We start from the raw sequence: 25,658 nt of genomic DNA on the forward strand, positions 1-25,658 counted from the left end.
AAAAGTGAGGAAGGGTGGGAGCGAAGGGAGGGAGGGAGGAGAGGAGAGGAGGAGGGTGAGCGAACCTGAGAGAGAAGGCTTTGAAGCTGCCGCTCACCCTTTCTCTCTCCTGCCGAGTACCTCAGAGTGCAAGAGAGAGAGAAGCAGGTGGTCCCACAGCTCAACCACTCCTCTCCTTCCTCCCATCAGCACATCAGCAATCTCTCTCTCCCTCTCTCTTTCGCTAGTCCTAACACACAAACACACACACAGGGCGATAGCAATCACCCCACACTCACACACACACACACACACACACACACACACACACACACACACACACACACACACACACCCATCTGCTCTCCCTTGCACACACATTTCTGAGTGGTGACTGTCAGACAAGCTCCTGGACTCCCCAGCAGAGGCTGCAGGACCACGCACCCCAGTGTCCCTCCAACCTCCCTCCAATGCTCACCATTGACCCCCCCCCCCCAAAAAAAAAGCTAATTCCATTATACATTCCCGACTGGTAGGAAGAGGGCCGTCTTCTAATTGCTTTCTTATCCCCCTGAGTCCCCTTCACTCTATCCTCCACCACCACCACCCCCCCCCTCTTCTCGGCCCGCCCCTCGCCCTACGTGCACTCGACATGGCAGCAGACAAGCAGAGGAGGGAGGCGAGCTAGAGAGCAGGAGAGAGGGAGAGCAGGAGAGAGAGAGAGAGAGAGGCAGGCAGGCTGCTGCTATCAGGGAATACTGGTGCCATTTTCAGCATCGCAGGCTAAAAGGATTGAGCCTCGCCGCTGTACGCTTGGCTCGGCTCAGCTCAGCTCACCTCAGCTCAGACCAGCTGAACAAGAGGGGGACTGGAAGGGCCAACAAAAGAAGGAAAGAACGGCTGACCCCTAACACAGGTACCACGCTTCTCCCTGACATTTGCATCTCTTCTAAGGCAGGACACAAGTTGGAGCGCAGCACAGTGCAGATGGAAGTGTGAGCAAGGTGTATTGGTCAAGGGGGTGTGTTTGTGTCTCTTTGCGTCTGTTTTGTCGATGTGTACATCTGTGTGTGCGTGTGTGTGCCTGTGCATGCTGAATAGAGGACAGCAGGGTCTCTCGTGGGACTGCGTTCTATTTTCATTTGCTGGGTGTTTTTTTTGGGGGGGGGGGGGGGGGGGGTTCAGAGAGGAAGAACATTTGCCTCCCACATAAACACACACTCCCAACACCTGCTTCAACCCTGTTTTCCACCAGCATCTGTCCAAACAACAGGCACCAAAAAAAAGATTAAAATTAAAGCCATATCTGCCTGCAAAACACATGGATAACAAGCAGCGGAGGCATGAGCTGCAACCTCTCTTTCTGTTTGTCTGGGGTTTGTTTGTTTTTTTTCCTCCCTTCCAAGCTCCGCTCAGCATCCTGCGCCTTAGGATGTGTTACGTAGTCTTCTAACAGGACGCTATGTCAGAGCAGCGATGTGTCATAGCACGCTGTTTACTCTGCCTATTGCATAAGGACAAATCTGAAATACACACATCAATATTAATCTTATGAAACCAGTGATGAGGTCAGATTGTAAAATGTGTTTAGTTTGGGATACAGATAAATTTTTCTAGATCTTTGTATTTTGTTTGTGTGTCTGCATGGAGTTTAGGCACAGCGTGTTAAAGCTCATATGCTATTTTTAGTATGGCATTGCCTATTTCCTGGCTCTGGATGCATGCTGTACGGTACATATGCACACTGATCTATATGTGAGTGCCGCACGTCCAACATGCTGCATAGCTCATTTCTGAGGTGCCTTTACTACAGCGTGTCATTAAAAGATGCACCGAGACTGCAGTGTCACTGCCGACTGAAAGTGATGCTACCGACAGCTTCGTTCACCCCGAGGAGAGGGAGAGATGGGATGAGGTGGACAGAGAGTGTGCGAGGGAGGGAGGGAGGGAGGGAGGGAAGAGGGCTGAGGGAGAAGGTGTGACAGAGAGAGAGAGAGAGAGGGAGAGTAAATAAAGCGAGGGGGGAGGTGGAGAAAGATACGGCAATGTATGTGTGTGTGTGTGTGTGTGTGTGTGTGTGTGTGTGTGTGTGTGTGTGTGTGTGTGTGTAGGTCCGTTTGTGTTTATGTGCTGGGATAGGACGAGAGGGAGGGAGAGAGTGCGCACAGCGGGGGAGGAGGGGTAACGACGCGATAACGCAGAGAGGGTGTAGAGAGGTGTCAGGGAGAGAAAACAGAGGTGAGATGGAAAACAGCAGTGGCGTGTGTGTTTGTGTGTGTCAGGAAATATAGTGACAATATGCACACAAGAGGAAGAATAAGAGAATGATAGAGCGGGAGAGGGGAAGTGATAAGAGAAGAAGTAAAATATATGAATGGAAGATGAGGCCGATCCCCTGTAGCGATGCAGCGGCTTGATTGTCGTCAAGCGCGTAAACAGTGTGCGTGTGCAGAAATGAATTTTTTCCATGTAAAAAGAGTACAACAGCAATGAATGCACCACATATCTACAGTTACAAATCTGTTTTCCAGCAATACGTCCATAGGATTCTGAATGTGTGTGTAAAAGAAAAACTTGAGTCAAGAACTGCCCCACTGCTTTGCCAAAACATGGCAAGGCACTTTCCCTCAAACACACAATCGCTGCTAAAGAGACGGCAGGCTGTTGCACGCAATATGCAGAAACACACGCGAAAGCACACAAATCGTCTGCTCTCCTTCTCCTGTGACTCTTTCTCCTTCACACACAGACTATACACTGGCTTTCCTGCATGATGCAACACAATGAAAGGAAGCTGATTATCATGGAGATTGGGAGTCATGTGGAGAGCAGGTTTCTGTGTGTGTTTGTGTGTTTGCGCGTGTGCGTAGGTGTGTGCATGATGGCCTGTAAAGGGCATACTGAAATTGGCAACTCATTGTTGTGGTGAAATGAAAGGTGAAAGCTTCCCTCTGTTCTGTGTCCCTCTTGCTTTCTCCTCCTCAGCCCTCCACCCCCCTGCCTGTCTCTCAGTCTCAGACCAACACAAATATGTGAGGTCAAAGAGAGGAGAGGAGACAGAATGGGTAACAGAAGCACAGATTAAAGGTACATACCAAGGACGACAAGACACCATCCTTGTTAAAGACTTAAAATACCCAGCGGTTGTCTTTCTCTTCTCAAAGTTTCTTCTCCTTAACTTTTAATCTTTCTATCTCGGCATTGATCCGCCGCTTTGTTTACATCGGATGTCTCAATTACTCCATAACACCATTTTTAACTAGGCTGTTTCGGTGTGCACGTGTGTCTCTGTGAGTTTCCAAGCAACACACTATAAGCCCCAAGTGCCCGTCTAATTGCCCCGGAGGCTCATGGTTATTTACTGTGAGGGGTTATTAGGCAGACACAGAGAAAGAGAGAGTCGGGGAGAGAGAGAGTGTTTGTCCCTCATTAAAGAGAAGAGGCACAAACACAAGCAGGGCTGTAGCAAGCAGCCAGACCACAGCACCATCATCAGCTAACGAATGTGGACACTCCACCTATGATTCATAGCATGTCATTTGTATTCATACTGAGTGACAATTTCTGTTTTCTTGTCTGAAACAGCCGTAAATCTTCCCTTAACCTTCCCATTGCTGTCATGATTTCTGTCAATTATCGTCAATGATTTCTCAAACACGATGTCCTCTGTCAAGGTCTGCAGTAACTGTGTGCAGCACCTTGGCAGCTTGGCGTGAGCACACTGCACACAGATGTTATGCGCAGGGATGAAATTACTAAAGGGCACAAAAAATGAGCTGCAGGTCCCTACCCACTCTATCTCTCATATGCATGTTCCCCTACTTTGCCACTGTGTCACAAGCTATTCACCACACTGCAAGAACCGCAGGGTTCACTGTTCAACATTCAGGTTTCAGACCAGGTTTACTTATAATGTAGTCGCACATTAAATAACCGCACCACAAATCGCATGTTTATGAAAATTAATACACTACCTGGTGGCGAGTTGTTTGCTATTTTTTAATCTGAAACTTCATAGCAGGAAATCATGCTTGTCCTTTTGTACACCTGATTTGTACGGGCTCTCTAACACGTGAAGCACACACGCAGAAACACACATGTGCTCATGAAAGTGTAGACACACAGCGTGCAACACGACGCCGCTCTGAAATCCTAATACAAGTTCAAACCCAGGCGTACGCTTCCTCTCATGCTTCTGCACTTACACACAAGCCTGAAAAACTCTGCCTGCGTGGACATCATTAGACCTTACACAAACACACAAACACACACTGTGTATTTCCAGGAGCTCAGTGTGATGGGGTGGGTACATGCTGTTCCAGTGAACATTATACGACGGCTGCTAACCTAGATCTGATTACACACAGAAGCTCGCTATATTCACAAATGTGTGTGTGTGTGTCTGTATGTATGTATGTGTTACTTACACTTGGGCCTAATGGAGTTTGCAGGTAATATGTTTTTATTGGAGCAGCAGCTAGGACAGTGTCGGTGTAGTGTGTTTGTCGAGCGAGCGATGGCTGATGTATTTCTCTCCACGAGAGTGAGGAGCATCAAGAGATGGAGATGGAGAGGGAGGAAGTTGGGGGTGGGGGTGGAGGTGTGTGTGTGGGGGGGGGGGGGGGTAGCAAGAGGTTACTGCAGGAAGAGAAGACAGGGGTTGTGATGAGAGAGAGGGAGAGAGATGGCAAGGAGGAGGGGGAAAGGAAAGGCTCATCTGTATGCTGCTTACTGTGAGCTGCTTGTTTGATCTGGAGGGAGTACTTAGTGCTGGATGGTGGGATGCTGCAGAGTAGGGAAGGCAAAAGGTTCCTGCAAATGCGTGTGTGTGTGTGTGCATGAGAGAGCAATTGAGAGAGAGAGAGAGGAAGAGAGAGAGCGAGAGAGAGAGAGAGAGAGAGAGAGCGTGTAATTACGTGTGAGGTGTTGGGTGCAGCACTTTGCTCATTAAAAGGATCTGGCTGCTGTCCAGCTCCGCGCAGTTTATCAACTGTCCTTCATGTCTCTCATCCTCCTCCTCCCCTTTCTCTCCTTTCCTCTCCTTCCTTCTCTATCCATTTCTTTCCTGCTCTTCTCTTGCCCCTTTAGCTTTCTTCCTCTCCCTTCTCTGCACTTCATCCTTCTCTTCCAGGATTACTGCAACAAAACGCTGCTTTGCAATGGTGCTGATAGCCTGGTGGGGGGGGGGGGGGGGGGGGGTGTCTTTCATCACTGATGGATGTTTGTGCCTCATTAGAGATGAATAAAAGTGTCGGTGGAGCATCAGAAATGAAGATATTTACACATATAGCGTGAGAAACATATATAAATGTAGGAAAAAGCGTTTCGTAACAAAGGTGAGACCGACAGCTTGTTAGCACAATACACCCGTGGGGCGACTGCTAAACATTCAAATTCACATTCAAGATAGAATCAGCCGTCTGCTGCAGTGAGAAATAAAACACTCTTGTGCATTGGTGAACACCACAGACCGGCGCCGCCTTCTGTATGTGCCCCACTAATGGTAAAGAAATGCATAATCAGGGCTTTCTCTCAGCATCAGTGAGGGTAGGGGTGATTCTGCTCGCGAATACAATGACTTCACTCATGCCTTCCTTTCTGCAAGCATATGGAGAATGATATATATGCTTGTTATTATTAAAGTTTTTGGGTGAGTTTGCAATTGTGGGACTAAGTTTTCTTTGCCTGCACAGCTGTTCAGCCCTGTGTGTCCAGCACGCAAGGCCTCCGTTTTGGCTGGAATGCATATTGTGTGTGTCTGTGTGTGCGTGCAGGTAAACGAGTGCTGCTGCTGTTCAGTTAGGACGCGAAATGAAAAATAGAGGAACCAAATCAGGCAAATAAAAGATGACAATAATGCTGGAAAGAGTTAAAAAAAAAGTGAAAGAGGCAGATTGAGAAAACAAGAAAAGAGGGAAACAATTGAAGAGTGATGCTAAAGCAGAGATCAGGGAGACGTAGGAACAGAGAAAGACAGATTAGGGAACGGTAAAATGAAATGATAACCAGAACGCAATATGGAACACTTGAGCAAAATGGAGAAACGGCTACAAGTCAGGCGGGGAGATCGGTCGCGTGTGTTATGCGAGAAGGAGGAAGAAAGCGCATGAGATGGGACCCGGCGATTGTCAAGCATTGTAGCGGAACCAGAAACTGTCCTGTGTTCTGATCAAGGAGCAAGAGACACACTTTGAAAAGTTTTCTACCCACCTACCCCCTTCCTGCGTCTTCAAACAGCTGCTGGAGTTACATAACAGTGAGGTGAGAAAGAACGAGAAGCGTGAGAGAGAGAAAAGGGAAGAAATGACTTACAACGCAAAACTCACACATAGCCTGAATTAGGATTTATTTGTCACATGAACACAATTCTTTTCCCTTTACTGTTTTGACAGTGATGTTTCTGAAGTATCTTTGCTAAATTTGTGACAATGACAATTAAGAAAGACAAGGATAGAGAAAGAAAAGGTATAGGAGAGAGGTGGATGTGTCTGTGAGCATGCTGCAACTTGACTATATGAACAGAGTGTATTTAGGTTAAGTTGAATGTATCAGTGATGCCTGTTGTTGTTGGTAAATGTGGGTTAGAACATAGAAGATTCTCTGGGGTGAGAACTTAAGATACAGCGCATCAGTCTGACGGAACTTCATTTCCCAACATTCAGTATTACAGACAGCAGGAATATGAACACATGCAGACACAGAACCTAAAACATTACTTTGGAGACATATTCCTGGATAGCTGTGAGATGGGTAACATGAGTAAAATTCTTCGTTATCTTAAAGAACAGAAATAAAAGCAGCACATTTAAAGTGTCTCAAAGTGAAAATAAACCAAACAGATAATTTTTTCTTGCAATTCCTGCCTCTATATGATGATAATGATAATGCATTATATGGTCATCTCACCTGTGTGTGCACAGTGGCCCAACCCACCTGCTGCTCCAATCCTTTTGTTTATGTGAGGCAGCCAATCAGAGGAAAGCTAGCTTAAATATGGGTTGGTCCTAAAGAGAGATGAGTGAAAATGGCTTAAATTGCACCGATTCGCCCATTAAAAGGTGAATAAGAATTATTTTGAGTTGTGAATCCTGCCGAGCTACTTTTGTAGAGTACTCATAGTCATAGCGATTCACACTTGTATTTTATTGCTAAACCTCTTCAGTTCACCACATGCCATCAAACAAATAACCATGTGTGGCTGAGGAATGCAAGCTGAAGTGCCTGCATTCATCTACTCAACAGGGTTAGGTTCAGCGGGCTACATCACTTAGGTGCAAAAGCATGCTTCCCACACATATAGTAGATATACGTATGTTTCAGCGATGTTGGGCCTGTCTGACGGATTACAGCACAGCAAATTGCAAACGCAGGTAAAAAATAATGCTGCGGCTCCTCTCCAGCGCCCGTTGAGTACATCAGCCATGCCCCGCATTCAGTGCTGTTGCCAGGTTGCATGCTTGTTTGCTTACACGCAAGTGTGCGTGGCTGCATGTGCCTGTATGTTTTGCTTGACTGCCTCTGTACTATGAACACAAAGTGAGTTCTCTGCCTGTGAATTAGCCTCCATAGCAACCAGTGCCACACAGTCAGCCAGCCATCCAGCCAGCCAGGCGGTGCAGTGAATGAACGCCATTCTGCGATCAGAAAATGGGTACAGGCCTGTTGCCAGATCTGGGTAAAGCGGGCACGTCGGTATGCCGATGTGCAGAGACAATGGGCCGTTGCTGTGGTGATGGGAAGGGCTGGTCGGGTAACAATGAGCATTGGTATGTGGATGACAAACAATGTCAACAGCAACTTTCAGCCACTTTGTTTGTTTACCTGCTGTTTCTCTTTTTGTCCACCGCTATTTTTTGTTTGTTGCTCAGCATCTACCTACCTTTCATCCCCTGATCTCTCCCTGTTTGCTTTCCTCCTCTCTTCTTTCTCTTCTGTCTGTGTCTCTATGAGAAAGAGGTTGCGGCATTGCGGAGGTGGGTGTTGAGCGGGGGCACAGGAGAGTTTTTTGTTTGGTTTTGTTTTTTTATCAGTATGTTATTGTCAGAGCCGTCCCATCACCTTGGATACACACACACACATATATGCGCCCACAAATACAGACACGTGAACACACACACACACACACACATCTTAGACGTCAAACATACGTCAGATGCTAATAACTGACAGTCAAGCTCAGAAGCGAGCCCAACAGTACACAACTCACATGGCAAGCTGTGCTAAATTGACCAAACTGTTCTAGACAAAGATCTAAGTATAAACAAAACAATCATGGCACACACGTCACACATACGCTTTATGCTCGCTTCTGATCTAAATGGTAACCACGTCCCAAGGTGCGCTGTTCAACCACCAGGACAGGATGAGGGTGAGCAGGGGCATAGTTGGGACCTGGCTAATTGCTGATGTTCTCATGCAGAGAAAACATGAGGGAGATGCTAATGACCTCTCACTCAGATGTGTATCGACTGGCCCAGGCGTAGCCATGGTAGCCAGCCAGAACACATACACATATACACACACAAAACGCAAAATTACCTGAGGCTCAGATGAGGGATAAGTGTAAGCCAAATTTTTGAAATTAAATTATAATTTGATATCATCAATTATCTGACTTGTTAGGATGTCTTACTGCTACGTCGAGCTAAACATAATGAGTGCTGAGAATGGAGCGACTTCGCTGTACTGCACATTGATATTGCTTTTTATTATTCCTACCATTCTGGAGATTTAAAAAAAACCTGTTTATTGAGCCCAAAAAAGGATATAAAGAGAGGGAAGAAGGGAAGGAGAGTGTGAGAGTGAAGGCTGCTGAAAAGCCGACGCACCTGGTACAGGATAAGAATAGTAATCAATCACGCACATGCACACGCAGAGGCAAACATGTACAGAGCACAGCTGGGCTGCAAAAAAGCCATCTGTATTACCACAATGTAACACTCAGTGTGTACGTACTGTGTGTGTCTCTGTGTGCATGTATACGTGTGCATGCGGGAAAAATCTAGATCAGCTTCCTATTCGCTCAACCATGTCTGTCTTTACGATGGAGAAACAGACTTGGACAAGCCGGGATTAACATGCATGCTCACTAATATATGCAGACACCCCACACACACACACCTTCACACAGAGACTCATGCGGAAGCACTGACTTTCACCTGCAGCCATAGGCTACATAGCAATGCATACTAAAAAGACCAGGATAGAAGAGGGGCAAAGTGCAAATAGAGAGATGGATGAGACAAGTAGGGGTGGGGAGGCTGAAGGATGGATGGGTAAAAGAGGGGAGGCTGGTGACGGGGGTTTGTAGAGCCGGGGAGATCTGTAATGAGATCTCGGTGAGTCAGACAGGATGCTAAACTCTTATTCTGACTGGATAACCAACAAAGCCAAAGCGGGAATGCATTAGAAAGCATTAGCCTAGCTGGCTAATAGCAAAATCTGTGTCAATGGCATTAGAATGAAGTAACATCCACGGAATCACTCTCAAAAGCATTGATCTTCTTCTTTTTTCTAAAAAAAAAACAAAAAAAACAACGAGCACAGGCATCCGGGCGGTGGATTCAGCTAAGGCTGGCAACAATTCACAGCTACCTAAGCAGTTTTCCCCTCAGCATTAAATTAGAATAGCTTAGCGTTGACCCACTGTTGCTTTTAGCGCGTTAGCTTGTATCAGAGTGTGAGTCATAAGCTTTGCTGGGAGAAGCCACAGCACAAATTTAAACATCAGAGCAGTCAACAAACCCTGGGCTATCTCCGTGGCCATATTTATTCATGCGGTGTGACACCCATGAACATGCACATGCACGCACGCACACATAAAAACGCACACATAATGAAGGCACATGCTGAGCTTGGGTACAAACTAGAGCAAAAATAAGCAAATGCATCAGATTTATGTAGGAGAAAGACGGCAGTATTAGACATTTTTCTCACTGTCAACAAATTCTGCATAAAAGGCCGACACAGAGCATAACTTGGTCCAAAAGGCGAGCGTTTTCTGTGCACCCAACACCAGAGAGCTACGGTGGTAAGAAACTATTAAAAGCGCATAAATGAGCCACTGTGTTGCATCGGGTGACACTTTACTTCATTATGACAAACTCCAGGCTAGTTTATTTTGAGCGAGTCTTTCATATACTGTCCTGCTGCAATGAATATTAATGCGTATTAATCCGCAGCGGAAAATAGACCCGTCATGAATGCAATCTTTACTTCCAACTGGGAGATATTGTCGAAAAGCTACACTGCCCGGCAGTTTCAGGAAATTATCTTTGCTTTTCTTAAAGAATAAAACATTATAATTGTGAGCAGCTTCAAAAATTTACATTAGCTGAAAAAAAAGTGCTGCCCTTTCTTATCCTTTAGGACAAGTTAGTAATTCAGAAGTGGCAGTAAGTTATTCTCTCTTTTTCCATGTTTTTCCTCTCTCTCTTCCTCCTTTGAAATTTCTCTCCATCCCTCTTTGTACCTCCATCTCTTCTCCGTAACTGCTCCATCTTTCAATAAAGCATTCTGCTTTGCAGCTTCCTCCCTCCTTTGAGTTATCCCCATCTCACTCTCTTTATCTTCTCTCAGAGCCTCCATCTTTCACTGTTTCCCCCTGCCTCTTCCGCTAGCCATCTTTCTCTCCCCGGCTCCCCTTTCTTTAACCTTTTATGCTCTCCTCTTACTCCTCTCCACCTCTTTTCACTCTCTTTCTCTCACAGCGTGTGTGTCAGCTCCCTGTTTCAGTCTTTCCATCACCACCCCTCCAACCCCCCCGCGCCATCAACATCCTATACACCACACCTCCTCCCCTCTCACTCCTGCCTCTTTCTCTTTCCTCCTTCCGCCTTTTTCCATCTTCAGCACACATCTGCTAGTCTAACACCAATCGTCTCCCTTTTCAGCATGCTATCCTCACACCCATTACACTCTTCCCTTCTCCACCCCTCTATCTCACTTTCGGGTTATGACGTGTGATTGCATATTCCTGCCTCATTCAAGCAGCCACATGCTCACACCTAGATGCACGCACCTTCATCCTCGTTAATATATTCAGTGTGTATAATGTCATCGTCAAGGTTAACAGCTGAGGTGCAGTGGTAAGAGGAGCCAAGGGTTACTGGCAATGTAAGAGCCACATTGTTGTTATGGGGTACTCTTACTGATTAATGAGTTTCACAGCTCAATAATCAGCAACATCTAAGTATTTTAGGGTAGAAATTATGTAATCCAACGACCTTTCATATACATCATCAAGGAATGCATTGAAGGATAATTGAAGATCCTCTAATCAAATGGTAATTATTGTCATAAATGTTTGGAACTGAAGGCAATCAGAGAATTTCATGCTGTTTTAGCCTCAGCCTCCATCCTCCATCCCCTCATTTATGTTCATTAATATGAAGGACTGCCATTGTTCCATGGATAATTCATTGACATGCATGGCGGCAGCGTCCCCGTGTTTGTTTGTGTGTGCGTGTGTGTGTACATTCACCGGGCGGGCGACCAGATGCAAAAGGCATGACAAGAAAATAACCTTCCCTCCTTCGTCTCTCGTATTGACGAGACGCCTCTATTGCGCTCTCACCACGCCACCCCACACCCCACGCCCCTCTATTTTTATCATCTTTGCACGGTCTCTCCGTCTCTCGCGCTCGCTCTTTTGCTGTCTGACTCTCACTCTTTCAGCCTCTCTGTCCTTGGGTGTCTGCAGCCAGCTGTGTTTTCAGGCCATTAGTGCCCCCCCCCCCCCCCCCCTCCATCCATCCATTTTCCCCATCACCGATTCCTCCAGCAGACCTCACCCTCCTCCTGCCCCCCCTCCATCTCACTCTCTCTCTTCCTTTCTCCTCCTCCTCCTCTTCCTTTCGCACTCCTCTGTCCCCATGACCACTGGGGCTCCATTGTCAAAGCAACTGCTGATAACAGCCTCGTGTTTGGCCCAGCGTTCTGTTATGCCACTGCACCAAAATATCAGATGTCTGCACTCATCCTCATCTGTAAACATCCACAAGATACATATGAATGTGTGCTTGTAACAGGAAAAACATACAATAAACGACTGCACCAGCAAACGCACGCATTATTTTTATACATGCATGGCTGTTGCAACATTCACACACCCGCATACAACAACAAATCTACCCAGTCAGCACCTTCCCCTTTATGTAAACATCTTGTTGTGCTGCTAGCCTCTTGCGGTTGTTTCCCGTTATGAAAAGTTATTACACTGCATAGTGCCATTTACTTTTCTACACCCACCCTAACTCACTCATCATAATAAAAACGTGATTAATCTACTTTCCTGGTGGCTTGCTGATGCTTAGAGAGTCTGGCCTTCGAACGCACAGCGGAACAGAGGGAGCGAGAGAGAGCAGGTTGTCTTTGAGAAAGTGGGCCACGGATATCGCGTCCCCGGTGGATCTGTGCGGTCAGCAGAAGAGGGCTGGCCCAAGTCACTCGTGATGCGGATGATGATTACTATTTCATCTTCTTTTCCAAGTGGCTAGAAATTAGTGCAGAATCCCAGTAGCTTCGATTCCTGGATCACCAAAGTAGGGCTGGGGTTAAAGAAGAAGTGCGTTTGTCTAGAATAGACATTACATGACACTATAACACATAATGCAGCTGACTCATGAGGCTTATATCACTACTTCCTATCTTTCTAACTTGAAGTCAGTTACAGATAAAGCTAGATCTATTTGCTCAGGTTGCTAATAATAGTCAATGCAATATGAAAGTTCCAACCAAGTAAATATAGCCAGGTAGAGCACACATATAAAAAGATTTACAGCATCACATCAAAAATATCATGCATCAGTAAAAAAAAGAATAATCTCAAACCAGATTGGATCGTCCTTTTCTGACTGAAGACAATCAAGGCACTTCTTTTTTGGCCTATGATCATTATAAATGAATTTGTACTACCATGTTTCTGCTATGCCACTGTGTGTGTGTGTGTGTGTGTGTGTGTGTGTGTGTGTGTGTGTGTGTGTGTGTGTGTGTGTGTGTGTGTGTGTGTGTGTGTGTGTGTGAATGCTCGAAAATGGATTCCGTGTGTGTGTGTGTCTCACATACACACACACACACGGAATCCATTTTCGAGCATTCACACACACACACACACACACACACACACACACACACACACACACACACACACACACACACACACGGAATCCATTTTCGGTTCCCTTTAACCACTAGAGGACAATAAAAATGGGTCGTCCTAAAAGAGGGGGACATGCACACACTCACACATATACACAAGATGATGGCCCGTTGCATCATCTGCATCTCGTCTTCCTGTCGGCTAACACTCCCTCCTCCTCCTCCACGTCCTGCTCCTTCTCCTCAGTCTGTCCTTCCTCCCATCCATTATGCGCACCCCCCCACCACCACCACTCCTACTCTATTGATTGAGCCATTCAATTTCCGGCCGTAATTCAACTACACTGTTGCACTTGAATATGTAAATGAGCCCATGGGGGTTGCTGGTGCTGTTGTTGTCATGGAAACCTCTCATCAAACGCGCATGAAAGACACGTGCGCACTCCCGCACGCACAACGGCTTCCTTCGGGGGTTAGGAAGGAGAGACAAGGTGAAATGAGCGTGTGCGCGCGCTGTGCTCCTGTGAAACCGAAACTTTGACAGAGGCTGAAATGACCTCACCGCACCCTTGCTTGTGTGTGTGTGTGTGTGTGTGTGTGTGTGTGTGTGTGTGTGTGTGTGTGTGTGTGTGTGTGTGTGTGTGTGTGTGTGTTGGTAGGAATCATGGATGTATCTGTAGCCTTGCGCTTTTTAAGACCACCCCCCCACACACACACACACACATACACACACCCACCATCATCTCCTTCACCTCCCTTTAAATTCCCTGCCCTATCTCCCTCTCTCTTGCTCGCTCCCCCCCCCCCCCCCCCCCCCACCCCCCACCATGTTAGTGCAGCCCTCTAATCGCACTGACAGGAGAACAGCGCTCTGTGTGGCTTCTGCCACCATGCATGCACTGAAACACACACAGGGAGCATAAACACATGCAGAATTAATACATCCTCCGTGTTTTCTCTTTCTAGCTCATGCACGCCACCGAAAACTTCCAGACACGAACAGCCGCGGTGCGCATCACTCACAGCCTCTCGTTTAGTCTCGTGTGTCATTAACGTGCTCCTCTCCCTCTGTGCTGCTTCCTGCTCCCGTGTGGTAGCTTTTGGGACGTTTTTGGGTCACGGGGATGCCACGCCAATCTCTCAGTGGGGTTTTTTTTTTATGTGTCTGTGTGTGAGGGGGGTCAGGGAGATTCAGGGGCAGTCTGTGATCATTGCAATATATCTTTGCATTGGTTATTCTGTGTTTGAGGCATATGTCTGTGATTTTGTGCATGCAAGACATGGGAGGAATTAATTTTAAAGCCCCTGAAAAACACCCACAAGTTTTTGTTTGACACAGAATGAAACATTCAGATTTAACCAGCAGTGCAGCCAAAGCTGAGCAAACAATACACTTCAAACACTTCTGTGGCTGCTGCACTAAAATATGTGACATCACCTTTTTCTAGATTAGTTAAGCCCACTTTAAGCTGGCAAAAAAAGGAAAAACAAAACTTGTGTTTTGTTTTTTTGGTTGTTTTTTTCTGTAGGTTTGAAGTGTGTTTTTTTCTTCCTTCCAAATTAGTATAACAGAATGAAGGCAGCTGTTCAATTCATCACTGCAACGCTTCCTACAGATAAATTATTAATGCAAGTCACCCAAGCAAGGGCATTTATCCGAGCAATAATAAGGCATTTGATGATGTGGTCGGGGTTAAAGTGTTCAGCTGGCAGTTGAGCCGCATCCTTGTCATGAACAATGACACTTCAATTTGGCAATGAATCAAGAGGGAAGCATTTTCTTACTCCCGAAAAAAAAAATACAAATCCAACAAATGTCTCCCACAGTGGTTTTGTTTGAACTCAATTTTGGTGGAAAGTGGAAGACCTAGTGGGCATATATGAGTGAGGGCTTGCTCGTGTGTTCTCAGGCATGTACATGTGTGCGTATGCATGTGTGTGCACACTGCTAGGCAAATGAGCTTGTCAGTATGCGGCGCAGGCCTCTCTCTGGTGGCAGGCAGATGACAGTGCAGTGATTGGGCTGATTTCACTGAGGACGTGAGGGGAAATCTGAAGGCTGCCTTAGGGCTCAGGTGCTTATCACCTCCCCGCACACTGACGCGCACATGCGCACACGCTCGTGCACGGATTCGGACGCGTGCGCATACACACAGAGATGTGCGTACAGCTACCTTTTACAGCCGTCTCTATAGACACACGCGCACATACAGATGCATGGACAGACGCATGAAACCAGAGACATGGACAAGTGCTCACCTGGGTGATACACACATGTATGTACTTACATGCACTCTGTCTCTTCTACTTTATTACAAAGTTAATTATCGAAATCTCTTGCGAGAGTGCTGCACCATACCGTCTGTGTGTCTGACCACCCAGTGCTAGCAACACATCACACACACACACACACACACACACATCTGCAGGATTCTGTGCAAGAGAGAGCAATAATTATAGCCCAGGGCAGGTGGGAAAGGGGAAATTAGAGTTTGTGTGAAGGTCTGCATGCACTTCCTAAGACAATAATTGACAATTTATTACTGCACACGTGGCGGTTGGCATTTTACAATAGATTTTTTCTTTTTTTTTTCTTTTTCAAAGGAATGGCTTTTTAGATTTCTTTGCATGTCTGTTGATAGCATTATCTGATAATTACCTTTCAAATATTTTTTGTCATAGAAACAGATTGTGTTTTGACTGTTTTAGTCCCTCTCTAGTCAACGGTTGCAGTTCAGTAGTAAACTGCTTGGTTTTGGTCATTTTGATCATCATGTTGTGCCCAAGCTTAAATCCCGAGCATCATATGAGTCAGTGTGTGCTTTGCATTTCACGTTTCTATATAGTTTGTTCAATAAGCCTCACTCTTTCTGCTCTTGAATGAACTTCAAGAGCAGCTGTAGACATAAAGACTCGTTTACACATTTAGAAAGGCCCTTTGCTAAACAGTATCATTCGATCTGAGTCAGAGTCTTGTTGGTTTGATTAATTTTTAGATCTGAACACAGCATAATCCAGCTTGGTTAGCACTTTTGTCTCACAGCAAGAAGGTGCTGGGTTCAAATCCAGGCTCTCTGTGCAGAGTTTGTTCCCTCCTGCTAATATGGCTTCCTCCTACAGTCCAGAAACATGCATGTCGGTTAATATGTGGTTTTAAAATGGTCATAGGTTTGAACAGTTGTCCGTCACTGTGTGCTAGACCTCTGATAGATTGGTGGCCTGTCCAGGCTATAGCCTTCCTCTCACCCTATGACAGTTAGGATAGGCTCCTAACTGTTGTGGGATCTCAATGAATTGAGTAAGTGGAAGAAAATGGATGGTTGAACACAGCAATAAGATGAGGGTCTTGATCTTGTTACATATGAAATCTGCACCGGTTCATTTTATGATGTAATCTGCATGCTTGGAGCTCTTCTAGTCAAGCGTATTTTGCACACCGAGAAACAGATTAGCAAAATTAACAGCTGCCAGCAGCAAGCTGGAGAATGAATTGAGGTCTGACCTGGACAAGCAATGAAGTACGCTGCTTCCTCCATATGTTAGACCTTATTTGTGTGTTTATTCCTCTTCCCTCCCCCCCAGTCCCTAAGAGTGAACACCGCTGCGTGGCTTTAGGTGATGCATTATGGTGCGTTTGAAGTCATTTCTGGTGCAATGCAAAAACTACTGCTGAGAGTGCACTAGCAGCTGAAGTTATTATCTCTCAGATTAAATGTCGTGCCGCTCTAAACTGGGTATGCGCTATAATTCATGTAGCATTGCCGAGATAACGCGAGGACTTGCAAAGCTAGTAGCATTAAACATTACACAGTGTCCTCCTTCTCTGTCACCTGAGTGATTTTAGTGCTTTGGCAGATTATGTGCAACTATATCTGTTGACTGGGGGTTGTTTTTCATTCAGCTCCAAAAGCTATTCAGTAATGGTAACTTGTACAAACCAATGCCATTTTGCTTCAGTTCACAGAGGTGCAGCAATTTACAATGAATTACCTTTGATAGTTCACAAAAGATTGAAATGGGAAGTGTGAAAGAGGGTTAAGGGGAAAAAAGTACTCACAAATGACAAAAGATAAATTGAGGGTAAGGGACTCTGAGAGGTTCAAGTCTTTGGTCTCACTCCACTTGGTAAAAAAAAAAAAAGTGGCTCAATAGCTGCTGTCAAAGAGAAAGAGATGTTAGACAGCCTTTCTATTTTCAGTTTGTCTGTCTGTGTGTTCGGCTGTCCATGTGCATGTTTGTCTCTACGTCCGTCCTTCTGTGTGCTTCTCTCCGTATACTTGTCTTTCTCCAAACTCACAAATCTGTCTGCAGCAGGAAAGACTGTAAATTAAACATCTAAGATTTTCTCTCTCTCTGTCCTTGGCTGTTATCCCTTTGCTCTGTTCCTCTCACCCTCCTCCCCTGTCTTGTGCGCTCAATCGGCCCTCCCTGGCTCGCCCCCGACTGTATTTCTTCTCCTTCCTTTCATCTCTGTCCTTCCCTGCTCTTCTCTCTGGGCAAGATAGAGAGAGAGAGAGCGAAACAGAGAGCAAGTAAGGGATGGAGCATGGAGGCGGAGGACTGGGGTGGGTGGAGATCATAGAGGCGATGAGGCCGTGTGGAGCGGATGGATAGACAGATGCATTGATAAGGGCTGCCGACTCCACAGCGCACTTGCTGCATATCCAATCTCTCTCGCCCTGTCTCTCTCTCTCTCATCTCTCTTTTTCATTTCAGGACTAATGCTCCCCTAGCCTTCAAATGTCAGTTCAGTATGGCAACCTATTAGATGGTTAGCCAGAGTGGCTGACAGCTCTCTCCCTCCCTCCCATTCTCTCTTGGCTTCTCGCACACATTCAGGACAGAATTATTGTCTGAGGTTTTTGCAGTCTTTCAGAGCTGGCAAGAAAGACATGAGACAGACAGATACTGAGGGAGTATTTGCATCTCAGTCGCTACTCCACCTCCCCGCTGCTGGAGTACTTTTCCTCATATAGGTCATTGTATTTAAAGCTATCATAATGAACATTAAATACCAGCCAGTGACGACATGACTACTTCCTTGTGAAAGAAAACGGTTGTCAACCCACAAGTTCACCTTCAGCTTTATGTTTGAAAGCTTATCACCGTAGTTTTAGAGCCTTGACTTTACTGTTTATGTCACTTCCATCGTTCTAGCTGCCAAAAATTTATTAGGAACGGTTCTGTTTGGCCAGAAGTGGGAAGAGCCATAGCAAGAATCCCCAAACACAGCGGGCATCAATGACCACAGACATGGCACTGATTAAGTCAGACACAGTATGACTTAGTCAGCCAGCCTACAGACCAACTCTAGGCTGGCTAAAGCAACGTAACGTAAACGTTACATGTGGAGAAGGGTGTGTGCTGTGCCATCAGCTGATGTGTGACGGCATTAAGATCAGTTTCCTGTCTCGAAATTGTGTTTCTTTTCTTTGTCCTTATAATTTGCTACATTTTAAAGAAAAAAAAGACATGTAATGGTAAACTTTTGCTTTGGATCATTTAAGTACACCCAGTTCATAAAATTACAAATGAATAAATGATAAGAGTAACTGATATTTTCACTTATGTAAAAATGTAGCCTCTGAATACTCTTCTGAGCCATCGCAGCCTCACTGTGAAAGCAAGTTTCAGCAAAAGAAAGGTAGAGTGAGCAAGAGAGAGAGAAAGAGAGCGTGCGCAAGAGAGAGAGAGAAATATATAAATAAACCAAAAAAGAGAGACAGAGGAGAGGCATGAAACAGAGGATTAGGGGCTTAGTTAGCCTGCATGAAATCCCCTTTTCCTCTCGCGCCCTACAAAGGGAAGAAGGCAATTGGCCACATTATACAAAAAGAGAAGGCGAGGGAGGCGTGTGTGGGGATTGAGGAGGGAGATGAAAGGGGGGGGGGGGGGGGCAAAAAAAAGCTTTCTGAATACTTTGCTGTTTTTCACATCTCCAGTCTTTCCACAGTGCCACTCAGCATGGCTGCCACCCCCACCTGTGACATCACATATAGCAATACAGGAGGTTTTTTTAGGTTTGCCGTTTTTTTGGCAAGGTGAGGAGGTGGGGGGTGTGACATTGGCCTTGAAACCTGCTATGGTCTTGCCTCCAGGACAGACAACCAGGCAACTCAGTAAGAGAAAGAGAGTGATCACAGTGAGAATGAGGGAGAGTTGGGAGAGCAGGGGGGGACACGGTTGCCATGGTGACTTGCTGAAAGATGTGAGCACGCTTGTTTATCTGTGGGCCGGGCGAGCGTGCACGGCGGGCCCTCTAACCGAGCAGATGTGTGTGCGCGTGCGTTTGTGTGTGCATGTGTTTATCAGCATGTGGGTGAGGACGCTCACGTGCAGACAGACTCCAAGACCCATAAACGGACCCTTCCACAGCTTTCTTTGTAAACAAACCTGCACGGACAAACACACAAACACAGCCTCACTTAATAGAAGCCCACCTTACCAGCTCGGTATTATTGAGCCAACAGGAGTGGGCTGATAGAAGCTAATTGGCCTGGTGTGAGTCGAGACTGCAGATAAGAGGAGGGACAGAAACAGACTGAGGGTATAATACACAGGGTGATAGACAGAGAAGGAAAGAAAATGAGAGACAAAACAAAAAAAAAAGGATGAGAGGATGTAATGGAGTTGGCAAAAAAAGAAGAGGAAAACAGCAGATGCGTAAGACACATTAGAGCAAAACTGAAGGAGTATAAAAAAGAGGTTTGGGAGTTTTCAGATAAATGGAAACAATGAAGATAATGAGGGAAAACAAATGAGAAGTGATTATGAGAATGAGAGAGAGTAAATGTGACGTGATGAGACGTCTTATGATGTGATGAGATTCAATGCGACGTGTGCAAGCGGGGGCATGCTTCCATGCTAGCAGAGAGCAGCCCCAGGCGTCGTAGTACGTCAAATGTCACAGACCAGACATTAAGCTGCAAGGCTGCATGACCACTGGTTTTACACGCATACACACACACACACAAATGCACAAACATCGTCGTATGCAGATTCCCCCACAGAGATATGGAGACTGCTTAAATATTTCTGAAATCTAAGGTCATCACACAGAGGTAAAAGCTGCAGACTGTGAATAGGCATAGCTGCACACAGGGTCACATGCATTTGCACATAATGTTCTCATGGGCTCTGTGACACTATTTGTGTCATCTGGAGGTTGATGTGATGTCGTGAACACGCACAGTGTGTTGAGCTTGCCCCCATTACCTGCGACAGATAGACTTATAAGGCACTGTGTTAGCTGGTATGCCATGTGCTGGCAGCTTAATTTGCACAGAGGTATAAAAAAATACTTGTGTAGGTGTGACTGTGTCCCTATTTATTCTTTGTGAGGTGAGTGCCAGAGTCACCCTCCTTAAAATAACAAGCTACCCCTTTCCCTTAGGACAGCAGACAGCCATCCATGCAAGCTGCCTGATCCCGAGCCGCCCTAGTTCACTGCTCGATCCATCTCCGGCTTTCTCTTCCTGCCTCTCTCCCCCTTCTCCCTTTGTCTCACTGTCCATGAATCACCCACACATAGTCAGTGATGGCCTCATAAGCTGAGTTTCTCTTGGTGACTTTTCTGTCTTTCTCTCGCCTTGTGCAACGTTGTGAGTGGAACAAACACATAAAAGTACGGCCGGTGTAACCCACAACTCTGGCTGAAATTATCAAACATGCAGAATAGGGGTGCAACGATACTCGTATCGATATTGAACCGTTCGATACAGTGCTTTCGGTTCGGTACGCATATGTATCAAACAATACAAAATTTTTTATTTATTTTATCAACTTTCCTTCTGACGATGCTGTCTGTGTTGAGCGCTCAGTGGATCTGCGCTCGACTACTCCGCCTAGGCTGCACTGTCGAGCGCAGAAGCTAAGCTCGTTGCAACACGGCAAATTGAACCTCCCACACCCTCATTCAGATCTGGCCTTTGGAACTATTTTGGTCTTCATGTGACGTATGACCCTGAAGGTAAGCGCGTCATGGACTAAAGTAAAACAGTATGTTGGATGTGCCACGCAATGCTCAATTACATGGGTGGGAGCTAGTGTGTTAGCGCAGTTAGCTCGTTAACGTGTTGACACCGTCCAGCCCCACGCACGGGGCGATCCGCGGTAGCTTGTTAACGGAGATTTGCCGTGTTGTGGCGTTAACGTCATTTCAGACTAACGCTGACAGCACTAGTGGGAACACAACGAATATGACTGCACATTTACTCCGACATCATCCTAGTGCAAAGACAAGTGGAAGCAGACAAAAACAACAAGCATGCATGCTACAAACTTTACCCGAGTCATTTAGACAGCCGTTAGCACATGATTCTCCTTATGGGGACCTGATATGTTTAATATGCTGCTGAGAATATAGCCCAGAAGAAGCGTATAGTATACCTTTTATTTTGGAAAGAGCCATTTCTCTGTAATAAACTCTCTTTTCCAAAGATGAGGGATTCCTCCATCAGATAGATTTATTATTTTATCCCTTTGTTGTTTCAGCAACATTAAATTTAAAAACTGTATTTTTGGGTTAAAATATATATTTATAATTTTAATAAATGACAAATTAAAAAGGCATGAACATTTTTTTATCGAAAAAATATCGAACCGTGACACCAAAGTATCGAACCGAACCATGAATTTTGTGTATCGTTGCACCCCTAATGCAGAAGGTGCACTGTTTTTAAGATAAGAGATACACACACACACATATCCTAAGGCAGACCACCTTCACCTCCAGCTACGCTTAATGAGCTCTCCCCCGGCTAACTGGCCAAGAAGAAGCAGCGGTCAGCTGCCCAAATCTATCCAGCTTGCTCTAATTTTTTATCAGACTCTGCACTTGAGTGGCTGAGCCCTCGGCTCTGTCTCACTAGCTGTGCGGGATAGGCTGGGACAGAATAGGCCTCGTTCACTCAATTAATAGCGCTCTGTGTGTATGAAATGAAGCTGAAATGCATGCAGTGCCAAAACTGGAAAGAGTAGATAAATAAAGCGGCAAATGGTTTTAAGGACTTAGCAGTGTCTAATTTGCCACTAAAATGTGTTTTTATTGCATTTAAATAATGATTATAAACACATTTGTGGAGATATTCCACAGAAGATGGCGGGGGAAAAAATACAGCAGGGGCAAAATCTCATTATACCCCAGATGAATGTGTGTCTGTTGCAGCGTGAGTATGCGAGAAAGCAAGCGTATAAATTCTTCATGCGCCTGTCTTCCTTGACCTGTATGTTACTAGATTGGGGAATGTATGTGAATGCCTGTGTTTGAAGGTGTGTATGCTTCCTAACCTGTGTTTGTGTGTGTAGATGCAGATATGAGGCAGTCTGCAGGCTGCAGGGCTGTATGGAAATTAGAAGATACACTGCTGCGAAGAAGGTGACGGAGGAGGGAGGGGGAGGACAGGGATGAGGGAGTGAAAGGAAGGAAGAAGAGGAGAGTGGTGCAAGGGGGTCGGATAATGAGGACTCTGATGAGAGGGAAGGAGAGCCCTGAATAGAGATGTTTCAGTGATGGAGAGAAGTTTTTTTTAAAAAATGGGAGCGCGAGAGAGGGAGCGAAAGGATGCAGGGGTTATGAATGGACAGGAAAATGTGAAACAGCTGCCACTAGTGGTGGATTGTGGAAGTATATAATTGATGTAGGAGGGGGGGAGTAAAAAGGAGGGAGGAGATGAAAGGAGGATATGAAAGTGAACAACAGACAGAAAAGCGGTTTGGTCTGAGGTGGAAGGGAAAAAAGGAGCAGGTAGGTAAAATAATAAAAGAGACAGACTGTGATAAAATGTGGTCTCAATAAGACAAATGGACCACATGAGACAAAAGGGATATGAGAAATTAGAGGAGGAAGGCAGGTAGAGGCTCAGCTATTAAAAAGATGTGAGGATGAGAGGGCTGGGCAGAGTGGTCACAGGCATTAAATGAGAGGGAAAAAGAAAAAAAAAGGGCTGCACGCTGGGGAGACAGAGCTAAAGACGAAGCAATTTATCCAAAACAGAGAAAACGAGAGATGGGGGAAAGAGCGTGAGCGGAGAGATAAAAAACTGAGAAAGGATGAAAGAGGAGGAGGAGGAGGAGGAAGGGGAGGCCAAGAGACTGATACAGAGAGAGGAGGGACGGAGACGCTGGCAGTAGGAGGACACGGGTGCAGGCGTGGAGACTGTGGCATGCAGCTCAAGTTGGCATGGACTCTATCACTCAGTCTCAGGCCTGGGCACGGGGCCCTCAGTGGCACAAACACACACACACAAACACACACAGACACGCACGCATAGATGTACACGCACAAGCAGATCAAACACAAGGACGTTCGCGTTTTCCTGAGTCTCTTCATTATACACACACACATGCGCGCTCACAGCAGACAGAGACACAGAGAAAAACACTGAGCTCAGACACAGCCTGATGCACACATGCACTCAATTAGTCTCAGCCACACACACACACACACACACACACACACACACACACACACACACACACACACACACACACACACATTTACACACGGAGGAAAAAGATGGATGGATGAGCGTGTGCATGAAGGTGTGTGTATGTGTGTGTGTGTCTAATTGTGCCACCGCTTGCAGAGCAGAATGAGGGATGGTGTCTCAGAGCTGCTGCTGCCGCTAATAGCCACTGACTAAAGGTGACAGGCTCTCTCTCGCCTTCTGCCTCACTTTTCCTCCGGTCTCTCTCTCACCCTCTCTCTCTCTCGCTTTCCTCCTGTTCTCCATCCAATCAGCAGTCAGCACATCTGTCCTTCCCGCTTTCCTCAACCCAATTCGGCACATCCCCTTTGTTTCTCCCTCATCCTCTATCTCATATGCCTTCTTTGCCCTTTTGCCTCAAGCCCACCCCCTCCTCACACACACACACCCTGCTTTCATCTCCACTCTTTACCCCCTGCCACCTTTCATCACTTTCTCTCGCCCCCTCCCCACCTCTGTCCTAACCACCCGGTCCTGATAATACACAGGAGATGGCTCACGCATGAATGATCGCATTGGGGTGCGTGCACCGCACAAACACAAACATTTAAAGACCGTTATCAGCAAGGCAAGGTTTGTGTATGCAGCGGGATGGGTGCTGTATTTTGTATGTGCGCATGTATTCGGTCTGATAATGTGCACTTGTGTCGTAGGAAAGTTATTATTCCTGGTGTGCTGCAGCATTTCAGGCCTGGGTGGAAAGATCAAACAAAGAGCAGAGGACGAACGCACACTAACATAGATACACACAAATACACACAAACATACATACACATCTACGCCTGTACCCCTCCTATCTCCTGCTGCCTTTTCATATCTTCTGCAGTTGCCTCACGTCTGGACTCTGTCTACAGAGAGACGAGAGACAAGAGAGAGCACTGTTCTGCTTTCTATCTCCACCAGGTTATTAGACGCATGCAATTAGCGAGCTCGATCAGGATAAATACGCCTGTTTGTGTGTGTGGGTGTGTTCGGAAGTGTGTGTGTGTGTGTGTGTGTGCGCACGTTTAGAGGGCAGCTGGAGTGTTTGTGTGCAATCAGGGACAGATTGTATGGGATGCATCTGGGTTGGCCTGATGTGGAGACAAGGAGGGGGAGGGATGGAGGTTGTTAATATGATAGTGGCTGCTGGGTGTCTGTGTGTGTGCACGTTTTGCGCCTGTTTGAACAGTTTTCTGTCGTCCCGAGTCGTACTTGTTTATCTGTTTTTAACGTCTGATTATAAAGAATTCTGTACACTTTTCTCTCAGTTTATCTCTCAGTTTATCTTTATTAAAGACACGAGGACGTCCTGCTGTATTTTTAGTGTCCCTGTACATATTTAACGTGTATGTGTGTGCACATTTGAAGGGGAGTGGCCTGTCATGGTATGTCCTTCCTAGAGGGAAAGAGCTGGCCCCGCAGGGCGTACAAAAAGGGGGGCTTTACTTCACAGCCAATCAGTTTATCTCTGCTGAGGGAACCAGCCATTGCCACCACAGCAACAACAACACCAAGCCAGGCTGCTGCAGGGGATGGATGGGCAATGTGTACAAGCTCCTCTGCTATATTTATCTATCAGTTATCGCTTGGTTGCTTTGTTTTTTTTCTCCTTCTTTTTCGTCTTGCTTAGCCCACGTTTCATCCAATCTTTTACCAGTTATCTGCTCTGTTTTACCATCTTGAGTCTTTCTGTCTCTCGGCCTGATATTTCACGTTAATGGGGTCTTTGCGGGAGCTCTCTAAGGTGTGACCTAAAGGGCAAGAACAGAATTGAAAGAAAGAGGGTAAAAAAAAACGAGGTAACGAGAGAGAGAGAGAGAGAGAGGGAGAGGTTGCGCTTGCAGTTTCCCACTGAAAGGGCTCTTTTTCATTTCTTTTAATCAGCGGCGGCCTGCCTGCATATCTCACCTCTCCTCCTCTTTTTTCTCTCGCGCACAAATCCCCTTTCTCTTTAGCTCATATGTATGCAAATAAGGCATCCTATGCAAATGAGACAGGTAGGGATGGGCAGCAAAGAGGGGAAAGAAATGGGCAGGGGATGAAAAGAGGAAGCAGTGAAGGATAGAGAAGGGGCGAAAAGAGGAAGCGATCGCTGCTGGCATGCTCCAATCA

General features: G+C 46.0%; 1 protein-coding gene across 1 annotated transcript in view; it reads left to right on the forward strand.

Moving 5' to 3' along the window:
- Positions 1-704: 704 nt before the first annotated feature.
- The window catches only part of rai1 (retinoic acid induced 1), a 57,135-nt gene continuing 32,181 nt past the window's right edge, over positions 705-25,658 (forward strand). Inside the window, exon 1 of the mRNA XM_085403761.1 lies at positions 705-895. The gene's annotated coding sequence lies outside the window, so the exon portion shown is untranslated. The remainder of the gene's footprint in view (positions 896-25,658) is intronic.

Source organism: Rhamphochromis longiceps, linkage group LG4, assembly GCF_057381845.1.
Source record: "Rhamphochromis longiceps isolate RC_006_pf linkage group LG4, R_longiceps_female_GT1.1, whole genome shotgun sequence".
NCBI lineage: Eukaryota > Metazoa > Chordata > Actinopteri > Cichliformes > Cichlidae > Rhamphochromis > Rhamphochromis longiceps.